Genomic DNA, 25,113 nt, shown 5'->3' with positions numbered 1-25,113 from the left:
TAATATAGTAGTTAATATCCATTTAACTACTCCGTGGGTATTTAGTGGTTGTTTATTTACTTACATATGCCTAGCTTCTGATTTTACCTTTAACAATGAAATAGCCACCCACAAATATAATTAAGATGAGGCTCAAGACCTTTGCATACGTGGAGATATCCTGCACCCTGGGGCCCCACTTCACAGTCATGCAGTAACAAATATTAAGGTGTCTGTAGAGAAAATGAATATAGTGACTGAAATACAGCATTATCCTAATTGCCTCACAGGAAGAAGTTCTTGCAAGAATCGGTGTTCAGGAAGAACTCTCAATAAGATAAAAGTCCATTGTTTAAAAAACAAAAATCTTGTACTTAAGAAAATGAAGCTACTTTCTACTGATAAAGAAATAGATGTTACATAGTAGTTTATATACTATTTTTATTTTTTCTACCCTTCCTTACCCTATGATTCGAGAGACTTGTTGAGTTCTGAAAATGATCCTAAAGTATGTATAGAGTTAGGTCCCAATGTCTGATCTGGATCTACCAGTCTTCTCTTCTACTTATGTGGAAAAAATTAAGTCTACCCTGTTGCACAACTCCAAGCACACCATTCACATGGAATACATCTCTCATTTTCCTATCCTCGTACTTTTGCTGATGATGTTTTCTGCACATGAAATGCTCTATTGTATATGCCCTTATATTTCTGTTTGTCAAAATCCAAACTTGCAAAGTATGTCTTGATAGTCACCTTCTGTAAGAAACTTTTTCTGATCCCTAATTCAAATGTGAGCTCTCTCATCTTTGAAATATTATAGCACTTGTTTATACTTTTCTGATGGAATATCATTTTTGATTATGCTTTTATATGTATTTTATACTCTCAGTAGAATATAAGCTAATTGAGCAAGACTTCATTTCTATGTCCCCACAGTTTTTAACACATAGAAGATTCATAACTGAATGGAACAGAACAGAATCAACTATAATTATATATTTATAGTTTAACTATAAACTGTCAGTAGGTGATGAACCTGAAGTTACCAGTTATTTTTGATAGAATTTATATGTAAAATTGATATGAAATAAATGAATGCAAATTTCAGGGAGATAAAAAACCTTAAGTTAAAAAAATTAATATTATCAGAAAAACAAATGGCCACTTTCCACAAATAGACTGGCCCTCGGCTAAATTTGAAACATTAGGGACTTCCCTGTGGTCCAATGGTTAAGAATCTGCCTTCCAATGCAGGTGACGTGGGTTTGATCCCTGGTCAGGGAATTAAGATCTCACATGCCGCTGGGCAAATAAGCCCGCGTGCCGCAACTAGAGAGAAGCCCCCGTGCCACAATGAAGAGCCCGCGCACCACAACGAAAGATTACCAAAAGAAAGATTACCAAAGGAAAGATTACCAAAGTCAGATGAGGAGAGTAAATCCGTGAAATGTTTCCAAGATATATGCATAGCTTGCCCTGACTTTTGTTTGGATGATCCCAACTATGCATAACATAAAGCCCCAAACAGTAAAAAAAAAAAAAAAAAAAGTCCAACAATGACCCAAATAATCAGAGAAAGCCCAGCGGAGGCACTATACGTAAGAACCCTCTTGTGGGAATACAAATATGCCTGAGCCAGCCGTATGCTCCACTATGAGACAGACGCCATTCAGTACAGTAAAGTTCTGTTTCATTTGGACTTTTTCTTCTTGGTGAGACATGTTTACCACAGCATATAGAAAAATGACCAGCCATTTTGTACTGGAATCACACCTGTGGGTTGAAGAGGGGGGGAAAATATGCTATTCATAAGATGGTACAAGAAGATGGCAAAAACAGCTCTTGGCAACTGTTCTATCTCCAAAATATATCTTGACTCTGCCACTTCTCTCCATGTTCACTGCCAAGATCTTTGTCCAAGTCACACAGCCCCCAACCTGAACTATTGTACTGTAATAGCCTTCTAACTAGTCTCCCTTCCTTCATTCTTAATTCCTTAAAAATCTGTACCTGCATGTAGTAGCCTGTGTGATTTTTAAAAATTCAAATCATTACATGACTACTCTTCTAAAAACTCTCCATAAAGTTCCCTTTGCATTTGAGATTATATGCACACACTCCTTCCCATGGCCTATACTGGGGCCCAGAGTAGGCCACCCCAAAATATGTCTCAATGGCCTGTTGGCTGTTTTGAATTAAAGTTATTTAGAAAACGGCTGATGCAGGAGGAGCACTTTGACCCTCTTCTCTGTCTCCCTGAAAGCAGGAAATAAATCTCTCATGTGAAAGGTTTTCTCCCTGCATCTGGAGATGGAATCCCTTATCACCAGAGATCAAGGAATTCAGGGCAGAGAAGCCTGTATAAACAAATCTTTTTACTTCTTTACTAATTTGCTACCCAAGCACAAACTTTGCTATTCCTTACTAATTAAGCACTTAAAGCCTAAGTTTCTTTGTCCTCATAAATCATTGTTTCTTTTTCTAAAACATATAAATGCTGCCTGCTTTGGCCACTTCTTTTGTCCCATTTCTATGAGACCTCTGTGCACTTGATTAAAATTTGTTTCTTTTTCTTTTCTTATTCTTTCTTGTGTCAATTTTATTATTAGTCCTGCCACAAGAACTCAGGAGGGGCAGAGGGGGAAATTTCTACCTCCTTGACACTTGTAAAGCCCTGTATGATTTTGTTCCCCACTACCCCATCTTGTATACTGTTTCAGTCACACAGACCTCCTTCCCATTGCTCAGAAAAAGCCATGCTCTTTCCATCTCAGAGATTTTTCATTTCTTGTTCTCTTAGACTAAATGGTCATATCCTAGCAAGGCTGGTTCCTGCTTCTCATTTAGGATTCAATTTTGATGACACCTCTGTATTAATTACTCTATTTAAGGTAAGTCTCCCCTGCTAACTCACTATTACTACTTCCTCTTGGTCATTAAAGCTCTTATAACAATCTGTAAGTATTTAATATATTTATTTTGTTTGTTGTCTTTTTACCCCACTGTAAAGTAAGCACCCTAAGGACAGATATTACACCTCTCCTCATTACTATTGATACTACAGGACCTAGTAATAAATAACTGAATAAATATCTCGATAAATAATACTAATACCCTCACTTCACATCAAATCTTGTGTTATTTGGCTTGATTTTTCAGCACAGTAAATTTAATCTGAATTTTCCAACATCTGCACATTTTCACCATGCTGTGCTTGTATAGACAATGCATATTTATCTCTTTTGATAATGGACTAAAGAATTTGTAAAATTGTCCAGAAAACTGATGATACCTGAATACATGAACATTTTAATTTGTACTGAGGCAGGTGATAGATGGGCCCCTGGGTGAGCAGCTGGAGTCTATTCCTTATGGACTGATACTCTAAGATGAAGATAGGAGAGGCTGAGACCTGCCCAGATAAGAGATGAGAGACCACATATTCCTCATTCTCTAAGTCAAGGAGACCTTCCCAACTAAAAAGCTCCTTGGAGGTCAAAAGGGGAGTGATGTAAAGCTACCCATAGACCTCTTAGCTGGAACCCATCTTGGCTAAGAGATGTGGGCACTCACGGGAGTGTTACCGAGTTCAAGTTTGCTCTGCTCACTACACGACAGGCCAGTAAATCAGAGATGAGGTGTTGAGGCAAGGAATACGACTTTATTCGGAAAGACCGAGAAGATGGCAGACTAATGTCTCAAAGTAACCACCTTATCGGGGTTTGGATGCCAGTTTCTTTTATAGCACAGAGAAGGGGAGGAGATGAGGAAGTAAACTAAAAAGGCTGTAAGTTTTGCAAATATCACCTGGAATGGCCAACCTCGGGGATGGGATGTGTTAATTTCTTCTTTCTTGCAGCCATCTACAGGTGGAAAGAGTCTGGATGTTTCCCTGAAGAAAGCCACTTTGGTTTAACGTTCAGGCAGAGGGGCAGCGTTCCCCGAGGCAGGCCATTATGTATAGACAGTATCCTTTTAGTGAACAAAAGCAGCAGAAAGCAAAGGTTAAAGTAAAAGAAACAGATCCAATATATAGTCAGATTTGGCTCTTCCCTGTAACAGGAGGGTCCTGAGATGTACCAAATACGGACTCAGAACCAGGCAAATCAAAATGATTGGCCAAAGGAAACCCGGAAGAAATGCCCCATATAAGTGATTTAAACTACCACAAGGGTGCGACTCTGTCTCTGAGTCTGCCCATGTGTCTATCCACACATACTGTACTCTTTTTACTCCTAATAAACACTTTACTTGTTTCACTACTTTTATCTTTGTGGGAATTCTTTTCTGCAAAGCCAAAGGGCCAGGGCCTTGTCACTGACCACTGGTCTAGTGGCTAGGATTTGGAGCTCTTATTGCCAGGGTCCGACCTCAATCTCTGGCTGGGAACCAAAACCCTGCTTTAAGCCACTGCAGGCCAAGGCACCCGAGATCAGTACTATTGTCTGATGAGTAATATTATTTTTGGATTGAACATACAATATGCTTTTAATTTCATGTCCTGTGCAAGTTTATCTTTTTAATAATAATACTATGCTATTTACTCATGGTCAGCTTAAATAGTGTTAGAAATCTTTCTTCTTAAACACCATAGTTTTCTATTACAAAGAAAATATCTGTTCATTGTAGAAGCAAATTTAAATACAGATAGTTTAGAAGCTTAAACAAAATAACCATAATCTCAACACATAGAGATTATTATTATTAATCTTTATGAATGTTCTAAGTACATATATAATTTATAAATTTTGAATTGCAGTGTATAAATTTTAGGAAACGCAATTTTCACTAACTGTATTATCACATTGTAATGACATTAAATATTTTTCTATAATTGCATGTTAATGATACATACATATTCTATTATGAAGAAATGCCATAATTTATTTAACAGTATTCAAGAAATAGCAATTTGAGCAGGTTTGTGGCAGGCATTCTGATAGACTCATTGAAAGCCACTGTGAATAAGACGTAATTCTTGTCCTCAAAACGTTAAAAGTCTAGTGGAGAACACAGACCAAGAGCCAGGTAATTGCTAGACAAGGAGCTAAAACTGTGAAAGGGGTGGGTTTATTTGTTCCCTATTGATGTTATAACAATAAAAATTTATTATTTTTCAGTTCTGGAGGCCAGAAGTCCAAAATCAGTTTCACCGGGTTAAAGTCAAGTTATCAGCAGAACTGGTTCCTTATGGAGGTGTTGAGGTGAGAATCAGTTTCCTTTCCTTTTCCAATTCTAGAGCTGTATTCTTTGCATTTCCTGGCATTCTTTGAATTTCCTTCATTCTCCTTCCTCCATTTTAGAGCTAGCAGCATAGCATCTTCAAATGTCTCTGCTTCCTTGGTCACATATTCTCTCTCTTCTGTAGTAAAATCTCCCTCTTCTTCCCTATTTAAGGACACTTGTGATTACATTTAAGGCCATCACCAAAATCCAAGATAATCTCCCTACCTCAAGATCCTCAATGTAATCACGTTTGCAAAGTCCCTTTTGTCATTTGAAGTAACATTCACAGGTTCTAGGGATTACGATCTGGATATCTTTGTCAGCTATTATTCAACAGTGGGTAAAGAGAGCTAGGGGAGCACATGGGAAGAGACTTACACCTAGGGTCAGGGAAAGCTGGGTGCAGTGGTAGATGTCAAAGGTGAGACTTTTCAAAAAAGTCTAGATTAGCCAGTAAAAGGGAAGAGAAGAATGGTCTTTTTTTTTTTTAAACACCTTTATTGGAGTATAATTACTTTAAAATGGTGTGTTAGTTTCTGCTGTATAACAAAGTGAATCAGCTATACATATACATATATCCCCATATCTCCTACCTCCTGCGTCTCCCTCCCACCTTCCCTATCCCACCCCTCTAGGTGGTCACAAAGCACCGAGCCTGATCTCCCTGTGCCATTCGGCTGCTTCCCACTAGCTATCTATTTCACATTTGGTAGTGTATATATGTCTTACTTCTCCACCATCTTGAAGGACCCCCCAGAATGGTCTTATTAAAGTAAAAAAATAAGAGAAAGCTGAGGACCAGAGGACAGCTGGCATTTATGGAACTGTTGATAATTCGGGTGGATCAAGTTGAACAAGAAGAAGGGATGAGAGGAAGGAAAGGAAAGCAGAAGCCAGAATTGGAAGAGTTTGTATCCTGGGGTAATGGAAAGCCACCAAAGTGTTTTCAAAGTTGGAGGGACAGACCTAGCTTGTGCTCTAGAAAGATAACTCTGGTTTCAGTTTGGAAAATGTATTGGGGAAGAAGCAATCATTCATGTATTCAATATTCAACAAATATTTTTTCAAACTACTAGGAGATGGTAGGCCCTAAAATACTTATAAGTCAGGCATGGTTCCCACCTAAGCTTATGAAATCTATTTAGTGAAGGCAAAGCAAAAAGATAATAAATAGTTAAACCAAATGTTTACAGTTTGAGAAATGGTTCAAAAGGAATACATGCGGTGATGTAAGAGAGCCTAACAGGGAACCCTACTTTATATAAGGTGCTTAGGGAAGGCCTTTCTGAGGAGATGAGAGATGAGCTAAGATTGAAAGAGTGAGAAGATGCCAGAAGATTCCTGTCAAGAAAGGCACTATTTGTGAAAGAAAGAGAAAGGATGCCAGTGAACCCCAGTAGAGCCAGCAAGAAGGCTGTGTTAGATGAGAGCAGAGAGATCACCAGACTCAGACCTTGTAGATTTTTTTTCTAAGCATAATAAAAAGTCATTGTGTGTTTTAAGTCAGAGGGTGACTTGGATGGGTTTACTTTTTAAATATCAAATGAGTATATAAAGAGATGCAGTTGATCTGAAGTATGATAATGAAACGGGGATGGAAAAAGTTGTCAGATTGAAAATATATCTTTGGAAATAAAGTTGACAAGACATGATTAGTCAGATATGAATGATGGGGAGTTCAAGAGTAGAGGGAGGAGAAGGCAAGGGAGAGAAGAATAAAGCTTAACTTGATAGATGGTGGTATTATTTGCTGAGATATGAAACATAAGAAGGAAAGCAAGCTTGGGGTATGTGTTGCAGTGAGGAATGAAAAGGTCAGTTTTGGAATGTGGAGTTTTCTGAGGAACATTCAAGTGGGCGGGCCTAGTATGAAGCAAATCTGGAGTTTAGGAGAAAAGGCTGACTTTGGGAGTCATTGATGTCTAGATGACAATTAAGACCATAGAGGGGGATGAGGTAGAACAGAGAAAGGGTATAGAATAAGAAGATAACAAGGCCCAGACTGAATTGAGTAAGAACTTGACAAGGAGAGGACCAAATGTAGCAGAAAAACTAGGGACGTGTGGTGTCACAAAAGGGAAGAGAACCATTCATAAAGGAGAGAATGGTCAGCCACAGCAAATAGGAGAAGGACTGAAAAACTTCCCCTGGACTTAGAAACTCAGAGGATGTGTTAGTGATTTTTGGCAAGAGAAATTTCAGGGGAGTGGTTCAGACAGAAACCAGATTAACTGGGCTGAGGAGTGAATAGAGAATGGCTAGGGAGGTGGAAAAATGAGAATTGCTATAGACAGCTCTTTTAAGAAGTCTGGTCATAATTAACTTAAGCTATTGGTGGGAGTGTTAATTGATACAAACTCTTAGGAGGGAATTTGCCAATATTTACTAACACTTAAAATGTTCATATTCTTTGATCCAAGTAGTTCAATTTCTGGACATAATATTTACTTATAAAAGTACAAAAGTAAATATACCTTTTCACATTGTTTCCAAGAGCAGAAAGTTGGAAAAATTAAAATGTCCTTCAATAGGGAATAGAATAAATATTGGTACATTGCATAATGGAATATCATATAGTGGTTTAAAATAATGATGTAAATTTATAAGTACTGATATAAAAATGTTTAAGAAGTAAGTTTCAGAACAGGATACGTAAGCAGTTTACGGAAAAACAAAATCTGGAATTCTAATACTAGACTGAGAATTGTGGTTATTTTGGTGGGGGTTAGTGATCATGTATACTTTCACTTTGTATACTGTATATAACTGTAATTTTTAATTTTTACCTTATTACTTTAGAAAACAGAGGGGAAAAAAAGAAATCTGGCTGTAATGGAAAGAGGAAGGAGAAAGAGAGAGGTAGATGGAAAGAGGCAGATTAAAAATATATGAGAAAGTCCTGAGCCGGTTTAAGTATTACTGGAAGGAGCCTGAAGAGGTGAGTGGTTGGAGAGGAGTGAGAGGAAAAAAAGCACTCCAACAAGCTGGAGGAGAAATGGAGAAACAAAAAAAAATTATTCTTAGAAGGAGGAAGTGCCTCTGTTAGCATAATAAGAGAGTAAGAAGACAAAAAAAAAAAAAAATTGTGGTTTCCATTCAGTAAAGAATTGTGTGAGTTCTTACCTAGTAGCATTGGAGGATCATTTAATGATATCCTCTATTATTTGATATTTTTATGTTTCACAGTTTTTGTTGTTTTAGGCCAGCATTTCTCAAAGTATGACAATGAGACTCCCTGTGACCCTTTCAGGGGGTCAGACATATTTTCATTATAATTCTAAGATGTTATTGCATTTCTTACTCTCACAGAGGAGATTTCCAGAAGCTACATGATATGTGATTTTGCAACTGATTGAATACATATATGGGAACCCAACACTCTTCTATTTATCTTCTTTAAATATTAAAACATTTGCAAAAATATAAAACAATGTCACTCTTCTCATCAATTATTTTTCATTTTGGAAAATATAATTATTTTTCATCAAGAAGTAATGGGCATATTATTGTTATTTTAAAATGATTTTTTCCCTCAGTTTTAATTTCCACTATAGCAAATACTATGGATAGATATAACGCCATATAAGCAAAAGGTCTTTGACTCCACAATAATTTTTAGACAATGCCTCAGTGAACATCATTGTGGCTTAATCTTCACACACACCTATGATTATTACCTTAGAGTGATTCTTGGATGTTGAATTACTGGATCAAAAAACGCGCAAAAGACTAAGGAGACAGGACTAAGTGTAATGTGTTATTCTGGATGAGATCATGGAGCAGAAAAATGACATTAGGTAAAAACTAAAGGAATCCGAATCAACTGTAGACTTTAGTAAATAATAATATATATATATGTTGGTTCATTAATTGTAACAAATGTATCATACTAATATAAGATGTTAATAATAGGGAAAACTGAGTACAGGGTATTTGGGATTCTATGTACTATTTTCTCATATTTTCTAGAAATCATAAACTATAGTAAAAATATAAAGTCTATTTTTTAAAATGGAGTGTATTAGGGCCCTAGGGCTGCCACTAACGCATTGCCAAAAACTTGGTGGTTTAGGAACAAAACAGAAATTTATTCTTTCATAGGTCTGGAGCCCAGAAATCCAAAATTATGTTGTCCACAAGACCACATTTCCTCCAAAGGCTATCGAGGAGAATCCTTCTTTGCTTCTCCCAGGTTTTGGTGGCTTGTGGCATCCTTGGCTTATGGGTACATCACTCCAGTTTCTGCTTCTGTCTTCACATAGCCTTATCCTCTTCCATCTGTGTCTTCTCTTATCTTTTATAAGGACACCTTGTCATTGGATTTAAGGCCCATCGAGTCAATCTAGGATGGCCTCCTCTCAACTTTCTTAGTTTAATGACACCTTCAAAGATCTTTTTTCCAAAAAAGTTCACTTGCATAGATTCCAGGGGTTAGGTCTTCAACATATCTTTTTGTTTAAGTCCACCATTTGGCAAAATTCATGAAGCAATAATAATAATAAAGAAGAGCATTCTAGTCAAAAGCTGGGGAATAATGCAAAAATAATAATTTTGGTTTTAAAAGGTACAGTCTGGGTCTTTCTTTCTGAATGTACTTTGCCAGCTGGGCTCTTTGCCTCTGAAGACCACTCTGAAATTGAGATCACACAGCATGTGATATGCATGTAAAATATCTGGGAAGGGTGAGTGGGCTGTCAGAGATTAAAAAGACTAAAGAGACTTGTGCATGTGTCTGTCTTGTTTCCTGATATACCTATATGCTAAGTCCTTGAACAGTGACTGGCACACAGAGGATTTCAGTAAATTTTGTTTAATGACTCAATGTGTCTGCCACCCTTTGGCATAAATATCCCTACATTTATCTACCTATCTATCTATCTATCTATCTATCTATCTATCTATCTATCTATCTATCTATCTATCATCATCGTTTTTTACTGTCCTGTATTCTCCTCTACAACTATAATATAGGTAACTTGAGAACTCAGGTCCACATTGTAATTCTTTCTAGGCTGCATAGTCCCAACACATAAATTTCTACACAAGGGGCCCAATAAAGATGGATTAATTCTGATACCACCAATGACTGATTTATCTGTGAGTCTTGCTCATAGTTGGTATTCCCCCTTTTGGTTGGGATGACATTTATTTTAGTGTAAAATAATACAGTGTTGGGTTTCTTTATAGCAGCTGCTCAAATGTGTCATCAAGGATTTTGCAAATGAAAGAGGAAGAATCTATTTAGTAATAGAAAGGGTTCAAGAGCTGATTAAAGAGGTCAGGTGGTTCTGCTGTTTGATTCAGCAGAATTCTTCCTAGAATCTGCAAATTAATATCTGGGTGACCTAGGGAAAATCACTTATACCTCCATAACCTCTCCTAATCTCAGTTTCCTTATCTATATTGTAGGGATAATCGTAGTACTACCTTCCTGGTGTTTTCAGAATTAATGATATTTGCTAAAACATTTGATAACATAAGCTTTGTACAGAGTAAGCATTCAAAAAAAATTAGCTGCTATGTTATTCTTAACCATTCCAGTTGAAAAGATCATCTCTCTGCTAATCATCTCTCTCACATTTAAATCTCTGGTCTGGTGCTCTTTCATGATTTCCAGACAACTGCCTACTTGATATCTCCAAGTGGATGCCCTAAGTCTTCTCAAATTTATTATATCCGAAACAGATCTCTTTATTCCATTCCCACAAACCAAGCATTAACCAAAACCAAATCAAATCAAAAAAAATTTCTTCCTATTCTCTTTCCTATCTACTAAACTACTCAGGTTCAAAACCTAGTAGTAATCCTTAATTCTTCCCTTCCCTCATATATAATCCATCACTGAATTGTATTGGTTCTAACTCTAAAATGCATATTGAATCTATTCATCTCTCTGTCTAAACTGTCCCACTCTAGTCCAGGCTTTCTGAGGGGAGTCTCATTTTTGCCTCTCCCCTCCTCCACAATCCACTCTTCACCGAGCCATCAGTGGGCATAAATTTCTCCTTAAAACTCTTCAGCCGTTTTCCATCATGTTTAGAATAAAATTAAACTCCTAAATGCACTTCAGGTTCTGGACTGTATTTATCCTCCGACTATCTCATACCACCCTTCTCCATATTGCCCCCAGCTCTTCTTTTTGCTTGGAAAGCTCTTCCTCCACTCATCAGCATGGCTGGCTTATTCTCCTCCATAGTATTGCATTGTGAAGTGCCACTTGCTAAGAGATGTGTTTCCTACCACCCCAAGCAAATTAATTTTTTCCACCTCACACACAAATTCTTTCTCACGAGACCTTGTTCATTTAATTTTTAGCTCTCTTTGTAATCTGTAATTGCCTTTTTTTTTTTTAACATCTTTATTGGAGTATAATTGCTTTACAATGGTGTGTTAGTTTCTGTTTTATAACAAAGTGAATCAGTTATACATATACATATGTTCCAATATCTCTTCCCTCTTGCATCTCCCTCCCTCCCACCCTCCCTATACCACCCCTCTAGGTGGTCACAAAGCACCAAGCTGATCTCTCTGTGCTATGCGGCTGCTTCCCACTAGCTATCTATTTTACGTTGGTAGTGTATATATGTCCATGCCATTCTTTCACTTTGTCACAGCTTACCCTTCCCCCTCCCCATATCCTCAAGTCCATTCTCTAGTAGGTCTGTGTCTTTATTCCCATCTTACCACTAGGTTCTTCATGACCTTTATTTTTATTTTTTTAATTAATTAATTAATTTTTGCCTGTGTTGGGTCTTCGTTTCTGTGTGAGGGCTTTCTCTGGTTGTGGCAAGCGGGGGCCACTCATCACGGAGCGCGGGCCTCTCACTATCGTGGCCTCTCTTGTTGCGGAGCATAGGCTCCAGATGTGCAGGCTCAGTAGTTGTGGCTCACGGGCCTGGTTGCTCTGCGGCATGTGGGACATTCCCAGACCAGGGCTAGAACCCGTGTCCCCTGCATTGGCAGGCGGATTCTCAACCACTGCACAACCAGGGAAGCCCTTTCTTTTTTTTTTCCTTAGATTCCAAATATATGTGTTAGCATACAGGAATTGTTTTTCTCTTTCTGACTTACTTCACTCTGTATGACAGACTCTAACTCCATCCACCTCACTACAAATAACTCCATTTCGCTTCTTTTTATGGCTGAGTAATATTCCATTGTATATATGTGCCACATCTTCATTATCCATTCATCTGATGATGGACACTTAGGTTGATTCCATGTCCTGGCTATTGTACATAGAGCTGCAATGAACATTTTGGTACATGACACTTTTTGAATTATGGTTTTCTCAGGGTATACACCCAGTAGTGGGATTGCTGAGTCATTTGGTAGTTCTATTTTTAGGTTTTTAAGGAACCTCCATACTGTTCTCCATAGTGGCTGTATCAATTTACATTCCCACCAACAGTGCAAGAGTGTTCCCTTTCCTCCACACCCTCTCCAGCATTTATTGTTTCTAGATTTTTGATGATGGCCATTCTGACTGGTGTGAGATGATATCTCATTGTAGTTTTGATTTGCATTGCTCTCATTATTAATGATGTTGAGCATTCTTTCATGTGTCTGTAGGCCATCTGTATATCTTCTTTGGAGAAATGTCTATTTAGGTCTTCTGCCCATTTTTGGATTGGGTTGTTCGTTTTTTTGTTATTGAGCTGCATGAGCTGCTTGTAAATCTTAGGGATTAATCCTTTGTCAGTTGCTTCATTTGCAAACATTTTCTCCCATTCTGAGGGTTGTCTTTTCATCTAGTTTATGGTTTCCTTTGCTGTGCAAAAGCTTTTAAGTTTCTTTAGGTCCCTTTGTTTATTTGTGTATTTATTTCCATTTCTCTAGGAGCTGGGTCAAAAATGATCTTGCTGTGATTTATGTCATACAGTGATCTGCCTGTTTTCCTCTAAGAGTTTGATAGTGTCTGGCCTTACACTTAGGTCTTTAATCCATTTTGAGTTTATTTTTGTGTATGGTGTTAGGGAGTGTTCTAATCTCGTACTTTTACATGTACCTGTCCAGTTTTCCCAGCACCACTTATTGAAGAGGCTGCCTTTTCTCCATTGTATATGCTTGCCTCCTTTATCAAAGATAAGGTGACCATAAGTGAGTGGGTTTATCTCTGCGATTTCTATCCTGTTCCTTTAATCTATATTTCTGTTTTTGTGCCAGTACCATACTGTCTTGATTACTGTAGCTATGTAGTATAGTCTGAAGTCAGGGAGCCTGATTCCTCCAGCTCCATTTTTCGTTCTCAAGATTGCTTTGGCTATTCGAGGTCTTTTGTGTTTCCATACAAATTGTGAAATTTTTTGTTCTAGTTCTGTGAAAAATGCCAGTGGTAGTTTGATAAGGATTGCATTGAATCTGTAGATTGCTTTGGGTAGTAGAGTCATTTTCACAATGTTGATTCTTCCAATCCAAGAACATGGTATATCTCTCCATCTGTTGGTATCATCTTTAATTTCTTTCATCAGTGTGTTATAATTTTCTGCATACAGGTCTTTTGTCTCCTTAGGTAGGTTTATTCCAAGATATTTTATTCTTTTTGTTGCAATGGTAAATGGGAGTGTTTTGTTAATTTCACTTTCAGATTTTTCATCATTAGTGTATAGGAATGCAAGAGATTTCTGTGCATCAATTTTGTATCTGCTACTTTACCAAATTCATTGATTGGCTCTAGTAGTTTTCTGGTAGCATCTTTAGGATTATCTATGTATAGTATCATGTCATCTGCAAACACTGACAGCTTTACTTCTTCTTTTCTGATTTGGATTCCTTTTATTTCTTTTTCTTCTCTGATTGCTGTGGCTAACACTTCCAAAACTATGTTGAATAATAGTGGTGAGAGTGGGCAACCTTGTCTTGTTCCTGATCTTAGTGGAAATGGTTTCAGTTTTTCACCATTGAGGACGATGTTGGCTGTGGGTTTGTCATATATGGCCTTTATTATGTTGAGGAAAGTTCCCTCTATGCCTACTTTCTACAGGGCTTTTATCATAAATGGGTGTTGAATTTTGTCGAAATCTTTCTCTGCATCTATTGAGACGATCATATGGTTTTTTCCTTCAGTTTTTAAATATGGTGTATCACGTTGATTGATTTGCGTATATTGAAGACTCCTTGCATTCCTGGAATAAACCCCACTTGATCATGGTGCATGACCCTTTTAATGTGCTTTTGGATTCTGTTTCCTAGTATTTTGTTGAGGATTTTTGCATCTATGTTCATCAGTGATATTGGCCTGTAGTTTTTTTTCTTTATGACATCTTTGTCTGGTTTTGGTATCAGGCTGATGGTGGCCTCGTAGAATGAGTTGGGGAGTGTTCCTCCCTCTGCAATATTTTGGAAGAGTTTGAGAAGGATAGGTGTTAGCTCTTCTCTAAATGTTTGATAGAATTCGCCTGTGAAGCCATCTGGTCCTGGGCTTTTGTTTGTTGGAAGGTTTTTAATCACAGTTTCAATTTCAGTGCTTGTGATTGGTCTGTTCATATTTTCTATTTCTTCCTGGTTCAATCTCAGCAGGTTGTGCATTTCTAAGAGTTTGTCCATTTCTTCCAGGTTGTCCATTTTATTGGCATAGAGTTGCTTGTAGTAATCTCTCATGATCTTTTGTATTTCTGCAGTGTCAGTTGTTACTTCTCCTTTTTCATTTCTAATTCTATTGATTTGAGTCTTCTCTCATTTTTTCTTGATAAGTCTGGCTAATGCTTTATCAATTTTGTTTATCTTCTCAAAGAACCAGGTTTTAATTTTATTGATCTTTGCTATCGTTTCCTTCATTTCTTTTTCATTTATTTCTGATCTGATCTTTATGATTTCTTTCCTTCTGCTAACTTTGGAGTTTTTTTGTTTTTCTTTCTCTAATTGCATTAGGTGCAAGGGTAGGTTGTTTATTTGAGAGGTTTCCTGTTTCTTCAGGTAGGATTGTATTGATATAAACTTCACTGTTAGAACTGCTTTTGCTGCATCCCATAGGTTTTGGGTCGTCATGTATCCATTGTCATTTGTTTCTAGGTATTTTTTGATTTCCCCTTTGATTTCGTCAGTGATCACTTGGTTATTAAGTAGTGTATTGTTTAAACTCCATGTGTTTGTATTTTTTACAGATCTTTTCCTGTAATTGATATCTAGTCTCATAGCATTGTGGTTGGAAAAGATACTTGATATGATTTCAATTTTCTTAAATTTACCAAGGCTTGATTTGAGACCCAAGATATGATCTATCCTGGAGAATGTTCCATGAGCACTTGAGAAAAATGTGTATTCTGTATTTTTTGGATGGAATGTCCTATAAATATCAATTAAGTCCATCTTGTTTAATGTATCATTTCAAGCTTGTGTTCCCTTATTTATTTCCATTTTGGATGATCTGTCCATTGGTGAAAGTGGGGTGTTAAAGTCCCCTACTATGATTGTGTTACTGTCGAGTTCCCCTTTTATGGCTGTTAGCGTTTGCCTTATGTATTGAGGTGCTCCTATGTTGGGTGCGTAAATATTTATAATTGTTATGTCTTCTTCTTGGCTCGATCCCTTGACCATTATGGAGTGTGTTCTTTGTCTCTTGTAATAGTTTTATTTTAAAGTCTATTTTGTCTGATATGAGAATTGCTACTCCAGGTTTCTTTTGATTTCCATTTGCATGGAATATCTTTTTCTATCCCCTCACTTTCAGTCTGTATGTGTTCTGAGGTCTGAAGTGGGTCTCTTGTAGACAGCATATGTATGGGTCTTGTTTTTGTATCCATTCAGCCAGTCTGTGTCTTTTGGTGGGAACATTTAATCCATTTACATTTAAGGTAATTATCTATATGTATGTTCCTATTCCCATTTTCTTAAATGTTTTGGGTTTGTTATTGTAAGCGTTTTCCTTCTCTTGTGTTTCTTGCCTAGAGAAGTTCCTTTAGCATTTGTTGTAAAGCTGGTTTGGTGGTGCTGAACTCTCTCAGCTTTTGCTTGTCTGTAAAGGTTTTAATTTCTCCATCAAATCTGAATGAGATACTTGCTGGGTAGAGTAATCTTGGTTATAGGTTTTTCTCCATCATCACTTTAAATATGTCCTGTCACTCCCTTCTGGGTTGCAGAGTTTCTGCTGAAAGATCAGCTGTTAACCTTATGGGGATTCCTTTGTGTGTTATTTGTTGTTTTTCCCTTGCTGCTTTTAATATGTTGTCTTTATATTTAATTTTTGATAGTTTGATTAAGATGTGTCTTGGCATGTTTCTCCTTGGATTTATCCTGTATGGGACTCTCTGTGCTTCCAGGACTTGATTAACTATTTCCCTTCCCATATTAGGGAAGTTTTCAAGTATAATCTCTTCAAATATTTTCTCAGTCCCTTTCTTTTTCTCTTCTTCTTCTGGGACCCCTATCATTCGAATGTTGGTGCGTTTAATGTTGTCCCAGACATCTCTGAGACTGTCCTCAGTTCTTTTCATTCTTTTTTCTTTATTCTGCTCTGCAGTAGTTATTTCCACTATTTTATCTTCCAGGTCACTTATCCTTTCTTCTGCCTCAGTTATTCTGCTATTGATCCCGTCTAGAGTATTTTTAGTTTCATTTATTGTGCTGTTCATCATTGCTTGTTTCCTCTTTACTTCTTCTAGTTCCTTGTTAAATGTTTCTTGAATTTTGTCTATTCTATTTCCAAGATTTTTGATCATCTTTACTATCATTATTCTGAATTCTTTTTCAGGTAGACTGCCTATTTCCTCTTCATTTGTTAGGTCTGGTGTGTTTTGACCTTGCTCCTTCATCTGCTGTGTGATTTTCTGTCTTCTCATTTTGCTTATCTTACCGTGTTTGGGGTCTCCTTTTCACAGGCTGCAGGTTCGTAGTTCCCGTTGTTTTTGGTGTCTGTCCCCAGTGGCTAAGGTTGGTTCAGTGGGTTGTGTAGGCTTCCTGGTGGAGGGGACTAGTGCCTGTGTTCTGGTGGATGAGGCTGGATCTTGTCTTTCTGGTGGGCACGTCCACGTCTGGTGGTGTGTTTTGGGGTGTCTGTGGCCTTATTATGATTTTAGGCATCCTCTCTGCTAATGAATGGGGCTGTGTTCCTGTCTTGCTTGTTGTTTGGCATAGGGTGTCCTGCACTGTAGCTTGGTGGTCATTGAGTGAACCTGGGTCTTGGTGTTGAGATGGAGATCTCTGGGAGATTTTCACCGTTTGGCATTACATGGACCTGGGAGGTCTCTTGTGGACCAGTGTCCTGAAGTTGGCTCTCCCACCTCAGAGGCAGAGCCCTGATGCCTGGCTGGAGCACCAAGAGTCTTTCATCCACGTGGCTCAGAATAAAAGGGAGAAAAAATAGAAAGAAAGAAAGAAAGAGGGTAAAATAAAATAAAATAAAATGAAGTAAGATACAATAAAGTTATTAAAATAAAAAATAATTATTAAGAAAAAAATTTTTTATAAGTAAAAACAAACAAACAAAAAAAACGGATGGACAGACGCCTAGGACAAATGGTGAAAGCAAAGCTATACAGACAAAATCTCACACAGAAGCATACACATACACACTCACAAAAAGAGGAAAAGGGGAAAAAATAATATAACTTGCTCCCAAAGTCCACCTCCTCAATTTGGGATGATTCGTTGTCTATTCAGGTATTCCACAGATGCAGGGTACATCAAGTTTGATTGTGGAGCTTTAATCCGCTGCTTCTGAGGCTGCTGGGAGAAATTTCCCTTTCTCTTCTTTGTTTGCACAGCTCCTGGGGTTCAGCTTTGGATTTGGACCCGCCTCTGCGTGTAGGTTGCCTGAGGCTGTCTGTTCTTCACTCAGACAGGATGGGGTTAAAGGAGCAGCTGCTTTGGCGGCTTTCGCTCACTCAGGACGGGGGGGGGGAGGGAGGGGTAAGGAGTGCGGGGCGAGCTTGGGGCGGCAGAGGCCTGCGTGAAGTTGCACCAGTCTGAGGTGCGCTGTGCGTTCTCCCGGGGAAGTTGACCCTGGATCATGGGACCCTGGCAGTGGGGGGCTGCAGAGGCTCCCAGGAGAAGGGGTGTGGATAGTGACCTGTGCTCACACACAGGCTTTTTGGTGGTTGCAGCAGCAGCCTTAGGGTCTCATGCCCGTCTCCTGGGTCCGCGCTGATAGCCCCGGCTTGCGCCCCTCTCTGGAGCTCCTTTAAGCAGCGCTCTTAATCCCCTCTCCTCATGCACCAGGAAACAAAGAGGGAAGAAAAAGTCTCTTGCCTCTTAGGCAGGTCCAGACTTTTTCCCGGACTCCCTCCCGGCTAGCCGTGGTGCACTAACCCCTTCAGGCTGTGTTCACGCTGCCAACCCCAGTCCTCTCCCTGCAATCCGACCGAAGCCCGAGTCTCAGCTCCCAGCCCCCGCCCGTCCCGTCGAGTGAGTAGATAACCCTCTCGGGCTGGTGAATGCTGGTCGGCACCGCTCCTCTGTGCGGGAATCTCACCACCTTGCCTCCACACCCCTGTTGCTGTGCTCTTCTCCGTGGCTCTGAAGCTCCCCGCTCCGCCACCCACAGTCTCCACCCTCGAAGGGGCTTCCTAGTGTGTGGAAACCTTTTCTCCTTCACAGCTCCCTCCCACTGGTGCAGGTCCCGTCCCTATTCTTTTGTCTCTGTTGTTTCTTTTTTCTTTTGCCCTACCCAGGTACATGGGGAGTTTCTTGCCTTTTGGGAGGTCTGAGGTCTTCTGCCAGCGTTCAGTGGGTGTTCTATAGGAGCAGTTCCACGTGTAGATGTATTTCTGATGTATCTGTGGGGAGGAAGGTGATCCCTGCGTCTTACTCTTCCGCCATCTTCTGCTCTCTCTCTGTAATTGTCTTTTGTTTGTTAGTTTGTTTGCTAGATCATTGTTTCACTCAGCCAGGAAAAAATAATTTTTTTTGAGGTAAGGTCTTCCTCAAAATGACATTATTTGTGCATTGTGAAACAAGTAGCCCTGTTTCCTTGCTTTCAAAAATGCCTAATTTTGTTTAATTAGTGTCAGGACAAATACAGATATTTTTAAAAGGCTGAATTCTCCCTGTTGAAGATATTTTCCTCCCCTCATTTTTTTTTTGACTCATAACATTTACTTTAGAAAACAGTATTGTAAGCATTTTCTTGTCTCTTTCGAATGTACATAAATTCTTTTGGAGACTAAATAGGCCTTTGGTAACTATATAACCCAGAAATGTTCATCTGAAGACCAGGGGGTCATCTCTTAGAAATGTAATCATCAAAGAAGACTGTGCCTCATTTCTTAGTTTCTGTGAAATGATCAGGGCCTAACTTGGTGGAGGGGGGACACATGGCTCCAAGTTGCAAAACTATCTTGTATCATAAGATATGAAATTTTATTTTTCCTTTGGAAATTAGGTAACACAGCTAACACAGAATTAGCTAACACAGAAGTTCACCCCAATTTGACCAGGTGAGTCTAGAATGAAATATGTATGAAAAACAGTGCTGTCAAGTCCTCTTACTTGAGAACCAGTTATTGTTTATCTTGAGGAGGTGCATGAATAGGTTGTATCTGCTTGGCTACATAGAAGGGTAACATTTATTTTTATCTTGTAGCGAGCTGACTGTGATGCCTATCACATTGTAATTTAATGCTTATTCAATAACTAAACTTTTATTTCTCTATTTCCTTTGTGGAAGAGAACTTCTGGGCTGGGAAAATATTCTGTTTTTATTATATTTCCCCAACATCAGTAGTAAATATACTTCAAGTTTAAAGAAAAATTTAATTGTTAAGTGCTTAATAAAGTAATATCACTACTGGCAAATAAAATTTCTAGTTAACTGATTTTTAAAAATTCTAATTGTCTTTAGTGGTCATACAATACACTCAGGGCAATTTTCAGTGTTCCAACCAATTTTCTTTTCTTTTTGCATTCTTTGATGGAAAATGCCTGTGCAGGTCTAGCTCCTTGAATTCATTTGTGAATCATTAAAATAAACAAAAATGATTCATTATATCATTAGCAAAAGTTGCTTTTGAATTAGTGACAAAATAAGACTTCTAAGGTAGTTCTCTTTAAAGAGCATATTTACTAGTAAATAGATTAATACAGATATAGCTGACATTTTCCGCATTTGCTTTCATCACAGAAATATGTTAGTTGGTTTTCTTCATTTAACCCAGTGTAATTCTCTTTACACAATGACTGTGGCAAGAATGATAATATGACTTCTAATGGAGAAAAGGGAAGTAATCTAAAAGAAGTTTTATGTTGATCAATGCTCAGGAAATAGCATACTTCAGATGGACATTACTTTAGGAATAAAGTAACTGGGTTATCTCATAGTGCTTTGAAATACCTTGTCAGGGAGGAAAAACTTTTCCGCGATCTTCTTAGGGTCCCTGGCTGGGTCTGAACATTAAACTGACAAGACAGTTTAACAGGAGAAAAGTATATAAATTCTACTAATTTTTTACATATACATGCGAACCTTCACGAAACAGGGAGCAAAACAGGGAGGTTTCATACCTTTTAGACAAAAAATAAATTTGTGAAGAAGTGACAACACAAAGGGGTTTGGGCTAGGGGTAGTAAATGGTGAAAAGAGATAAGGGTTAGTTTAACAATATGTGTTTATACAGATTTCTTGGCCCCAAATTCCCTGTCTCTGGTGAGAAGCTCTTCCTTCCTCCTGATACAGGGAGGGTACATTTCACATGGGAGTTTTATGACCTGTTTTAGCAAAGAAGGGTGAGGAGACCTTCAGAGTGACCTTCTGCTGTTTTCTCAAACTCCTTCAGCTTAAGATATTTTATATGCCAAGATGCTATATTTTAGAGTAGTGTGTCCTGTACCCCATCAGCCTAAATACAGAAGGCTTTGAAGTCTGCATCTCATGCAGGTTCAGAATCACAAAACCGGTTTTTTCCTCCAAGTACAATACTTCTGGAGGGGAAAATACTCCCTGGAATTATGCTGTCAAAGACTGAGAAGAACTTGTAATAGAGGACATTTCTTCCCCGGCAATTCTATTTACTCCTAAAACTGTTACCGATATGAAAGATGAAACATTTCTTTCTTCAAAAAGCCTTTTCCCCAATAAGCCTGTGTATCAGGAGTGACTTTGTCTATTACGCTTAGGAACAAGATACATCTATTTATGTTTCTAAATTAATTAAACTGACTCAGGCCCTTACCTGATAGGGTTGGTGGGAATTCTGAACCTTACTCTTTCTTCAGGATCCTAAAATTTATGCCCAACTTGGCAGGCAGAATAGGGAGAATGTTCATGCTCCAAAGACCATACCTTTAACCTGTGGTACTCACTGTCTTTCCACTTGCTCTTTCTGCTATATGCTGGTGATATTGGGTACTGGTCCTGCCTGACCTGGACAAGCCCAACTATCAATTGCTATCCACTCTCCTGCCCCAAACCCCCATCCTGGTTCCTCTGGAGTGCTGTGTTTGCAAGGGTCCAGTCTTTTCAACCCAAGAAAACTTCCCAAACCACCATCTATCCTCAGAGCATCAAGAAAGCTGCTGCTCAATTAGAGCTGCTTTAGGACTTTCATAGGCTTCTCCATACATAAAAATTATTTTAAAATGTATATTTACAACTGCTCGTATTAGTTGTTGTTATATTCATTTTTTTTCCTCCTAATTTTAAAAGAAATTCAATTTAAAATATTTTCATGGGCCTTAGGCTCTGAGCCTTTTGCGCTTAACAGATAAGTGGGCCAGGCTCCCAGGACTAGTTTCCACCTTCCTCCCTTAGGGTAGATTCAGCTCCATTGTTCATAATGAGCCTAAAATTCTAAACTGTTAACTCACTTCTAGGAATAGAAGAAATTTAGAATTTTGAGTCATTTAACCTTTGTAGGGTGCCTGGGTGAAATATCTCTCCTTTGTTTGTGATAAGACTATCCCCCCAATAATAGAGACAATTTTTCAACCTTTTATTCCCCTTACCCTTTTAAACTTTGTGCCATTCTACTAAGGGGCAGAGGTGGAAACAAGGCTGGTGGTCATCCTGCCAGTTAGAGCCTTTCTTAGTGAGTGCATCCTTTTTTTCAACACTTTGAGTGTTGTAAACTACTTGGAGAATGCCTCAGAAACAAATATGAGGGAGGGAAGGTAAGGTGAGAGAGCTCAGTGATCTTAGTGAGGGGAAGAGACTTCAAACAGGAAATGAAAAGTACTTGCAGCTATTCTGTTGATAAGTTCCCTCAGGGTTTCTGAATATCTGCAAAAAGGAATCAACCAAAGGTGATGGAAGTTGGAACTTTGTACTGGTTATCTACCATAACAAACTACCTAGGTCAGTAGTTGAATAAAAAGTGGTACAGTTTTCAAGAATGAACAGCTTCTGGATTATTAGTTTGAGGATCCTAGTTTAAAAATTTTCTAGTTGTTTCTATTTCACAGTAACTTCTAGTTTTAAAGATATAGCCACTCAAATCTCTCTAAGAGTATTATTTATATTTTAAAATTGTCTTCTCTTTAGTCTTTAATTTTCTTAAATTTTTTTAGATAAATTAAATTAAACTTGAGGATTCTTTATACAATTGGTATCCTTAAATTGTGAGATTTTGGTGGCCATAATGTCTTGCACCTAGATTTTATAAGCAGGGCCTGAGCAATACCATATTGTTTCTATGAAAGGATAGGAGACATGTCTCTTTTAATATTTTAATGTACTCCTTGCCAAAAAAAAAAAGAAAAGTGTGCTTACATTGAAATACACATTTATTTATTTAGTTTTGTCTGCCTTGGGTCTTCACTGCTGTGCACGGGCTTTCTCTAGTTGCGGCGAGCGGGGGCTACTCTTCGTTGCAGTGCGCGGGCTTCTCATTGCGGTGGCTTCTCTTGTTGCGGAGCACGGGCTCTAGGCGTGCGGGCTTCAGTAGTTGTGGTGATCTTGGAGAGGCAGCAGTAAATGGTGGCATGAAGCAACATATTAATTCCCTGCCCAGGAACTGAACCTGGATAGCCTGGATGAAAACCAGGAGTCCTAGCCACCACACCCCCTGGCTTTTGCCCCCAGTGAAAAATGCATTTCTCACGGAGGCAAAGCTGTAGAAACAGGTACAAAGTTTATTATTAGAGACATAGCACAACAACAAGTGGGAGAGCACACAAAGAAACTGTTTGTTTAGTTAAGATAGAAGCAAGGCAGAGATGCACACCCGGAGAGAAAGGGTGTGGGCATCCTCCCTAATGAGGACGCGTGCAGTAAACAGGCGGTTAGGTCATTTATATAGGGCAGTTCTTCCCGGTCTTTGTTTACCTTTGACTAATTATCTGGTTTCTTTTTCCACACCTGACCTACCTTAGGACCCTCCCCAACATGTGTGCTCAACTTTTTTCCAAGATGGATTACAATTCAGAGGCGTATGGGACGGCCTTAGCATCACATATTATGGGGTGGTGCCCCCTCCTTTTTGGCCACCAAGGAATCTTTCTGCACATGTGCAATGTTTCCCTTGCCCTAAGGATGGGAAATGTATGACCTCTTGATCTTTTAACAGCGCTTACCCCCTCTCTGTCCTTGCCATAAAAGTGTCCAATGTCCGGTTATCTACCCTATTCCTGTTGTTGTTTCTTATATCGAAGTGCAGATCTCGAAATATAGACAGGAGTCTGGTCATAAATATGTAGTCTGGAGCCCGTTTGTCTCTTTCTTCAGGAAATGTAAACAGGGAGCTGGTAATGAATGTCCAGCCTGGAGCTCATCTTCTTCTCACCCCAGGAGGTGTGAACAGGAGGCCGGTTGTAAATGCCTAGCCTGGAGCCTATCGATCTCTTGCCTCAGTGGCACGCGGGCTCAGTAGTTGTGGCTTGCGGGCTCTAGAGCACAGGCTCAGTAGTCATGGCACATGGGCTTAGTTGCTCCGTGGCATGTGGGATCTTCCTGGACCAGGGCTTGAACCCGTGTCCCCTCCATTGGCAGGTGGATTCTTAACCACTGCACCACCAGGGAAGTCCCTAAATACACATTTCAGATTGAAAATACAAGCCAATACTTTAAAAACTGACCTGGACATAGAAATTATTTTGATTAAACTTGTAGATTTCATATTCTTTATGATAAATAATATGTAAACACTAAAAATATTTCAATTATGTTCATTAGTGACTAGATGAATGGGTGTACCTAAATAGTGATGATTAATTGAGCTTTGTCAAGTTAATGGGAGGAAGCCTGTGGCATTTTCCAGACTTTGGCCCAGAATCACTCAACATTTTATTTAGTAAAATGAAAAGTTGATGGATAAAATTACCAAGAGCAACTTTGTGAAATTTGTGGATGAAAAGCTGGGAGATTCCAGATTTAGGAATCAAAATTATATTGAATGACTGGAACTAGGGATGAAGTTAGAAAAATTAATTTAAGAGAGATAAAGGCAAATTGTTACATATGGGCCTAAAAACCCAAGTAGAAATAAGGCAAAATAGCATAGATATAAAAAGACAAAGGATTTTTAGGTAGTATTTAAATATCAATTCAGCAATGAAATGTGACTGCTAAAAATAGGTTTTTAGTATATTAACTATAAGGGAAGAGATATCCCAACCATGCCGGTAAAACCTAACTAGATTAGGAGCACTGTGTGCAGTTATGGGTACCACACTTTAAGAGGAATAGAGATCATGCCTCTTCTTAAATAGCCATTGAAGGAAAGAGGGAGTATGTTGAAGCAGGAAAAAAAAGTCATCAGGAACAGAAATTGCCTGGAAACATATAAAGGGCTGTCATATGGAAGAGAGATTAGATTTATCCCATAATCTTAAATAACAAAATTCAACTGAGTAAATTTTAAAGATCTAATTGGTTTTATTAAATGATTCATAAGTCAGGCAGCATCTCATCTAGTGACTAGAGAGGGGCTCCAAAGGGCTACAGAAAGGGAAAGGTTTTTAAAGGTAGGACAAGGAAGTCGTAAACAAACAAACAAAAGGATTGTTTTGGGTGAGGTTCTTTTCCTTTTGGGAACAAAA

The 25,113-nt window shown here is 38.6% G+C and overlaps 1 long non-coding RNA gene across 1 annotated transcript in view; it reads right to left on the bottom strand.

Moving 5' to 3' along the window:
* LOC309647088 overlaps positions 1-25,113 on the bottom strand; it is an 846,185-nt gene that overhangs the window by 41,997 nt on the left and 779,075 nt on the right. The gene's annotated exons all lie outside the window — the stretch shown is intronic.

Source organism: Balaenoptera physalus (genome assembly GCF_965194825.1).
Source record: "Balaenoptera physalus genome assembly, chromosome: 17".
Lineage (NCBI taxonomy): Eukaryota > Metazoa > Chordata > Mammalia > Artiodactyla > Balaenopteridae > Balaenoptera > Balaenoptera physalus.
This window is presented reverse-complemented; position numbering and strand designations above follow the sequence as displayed.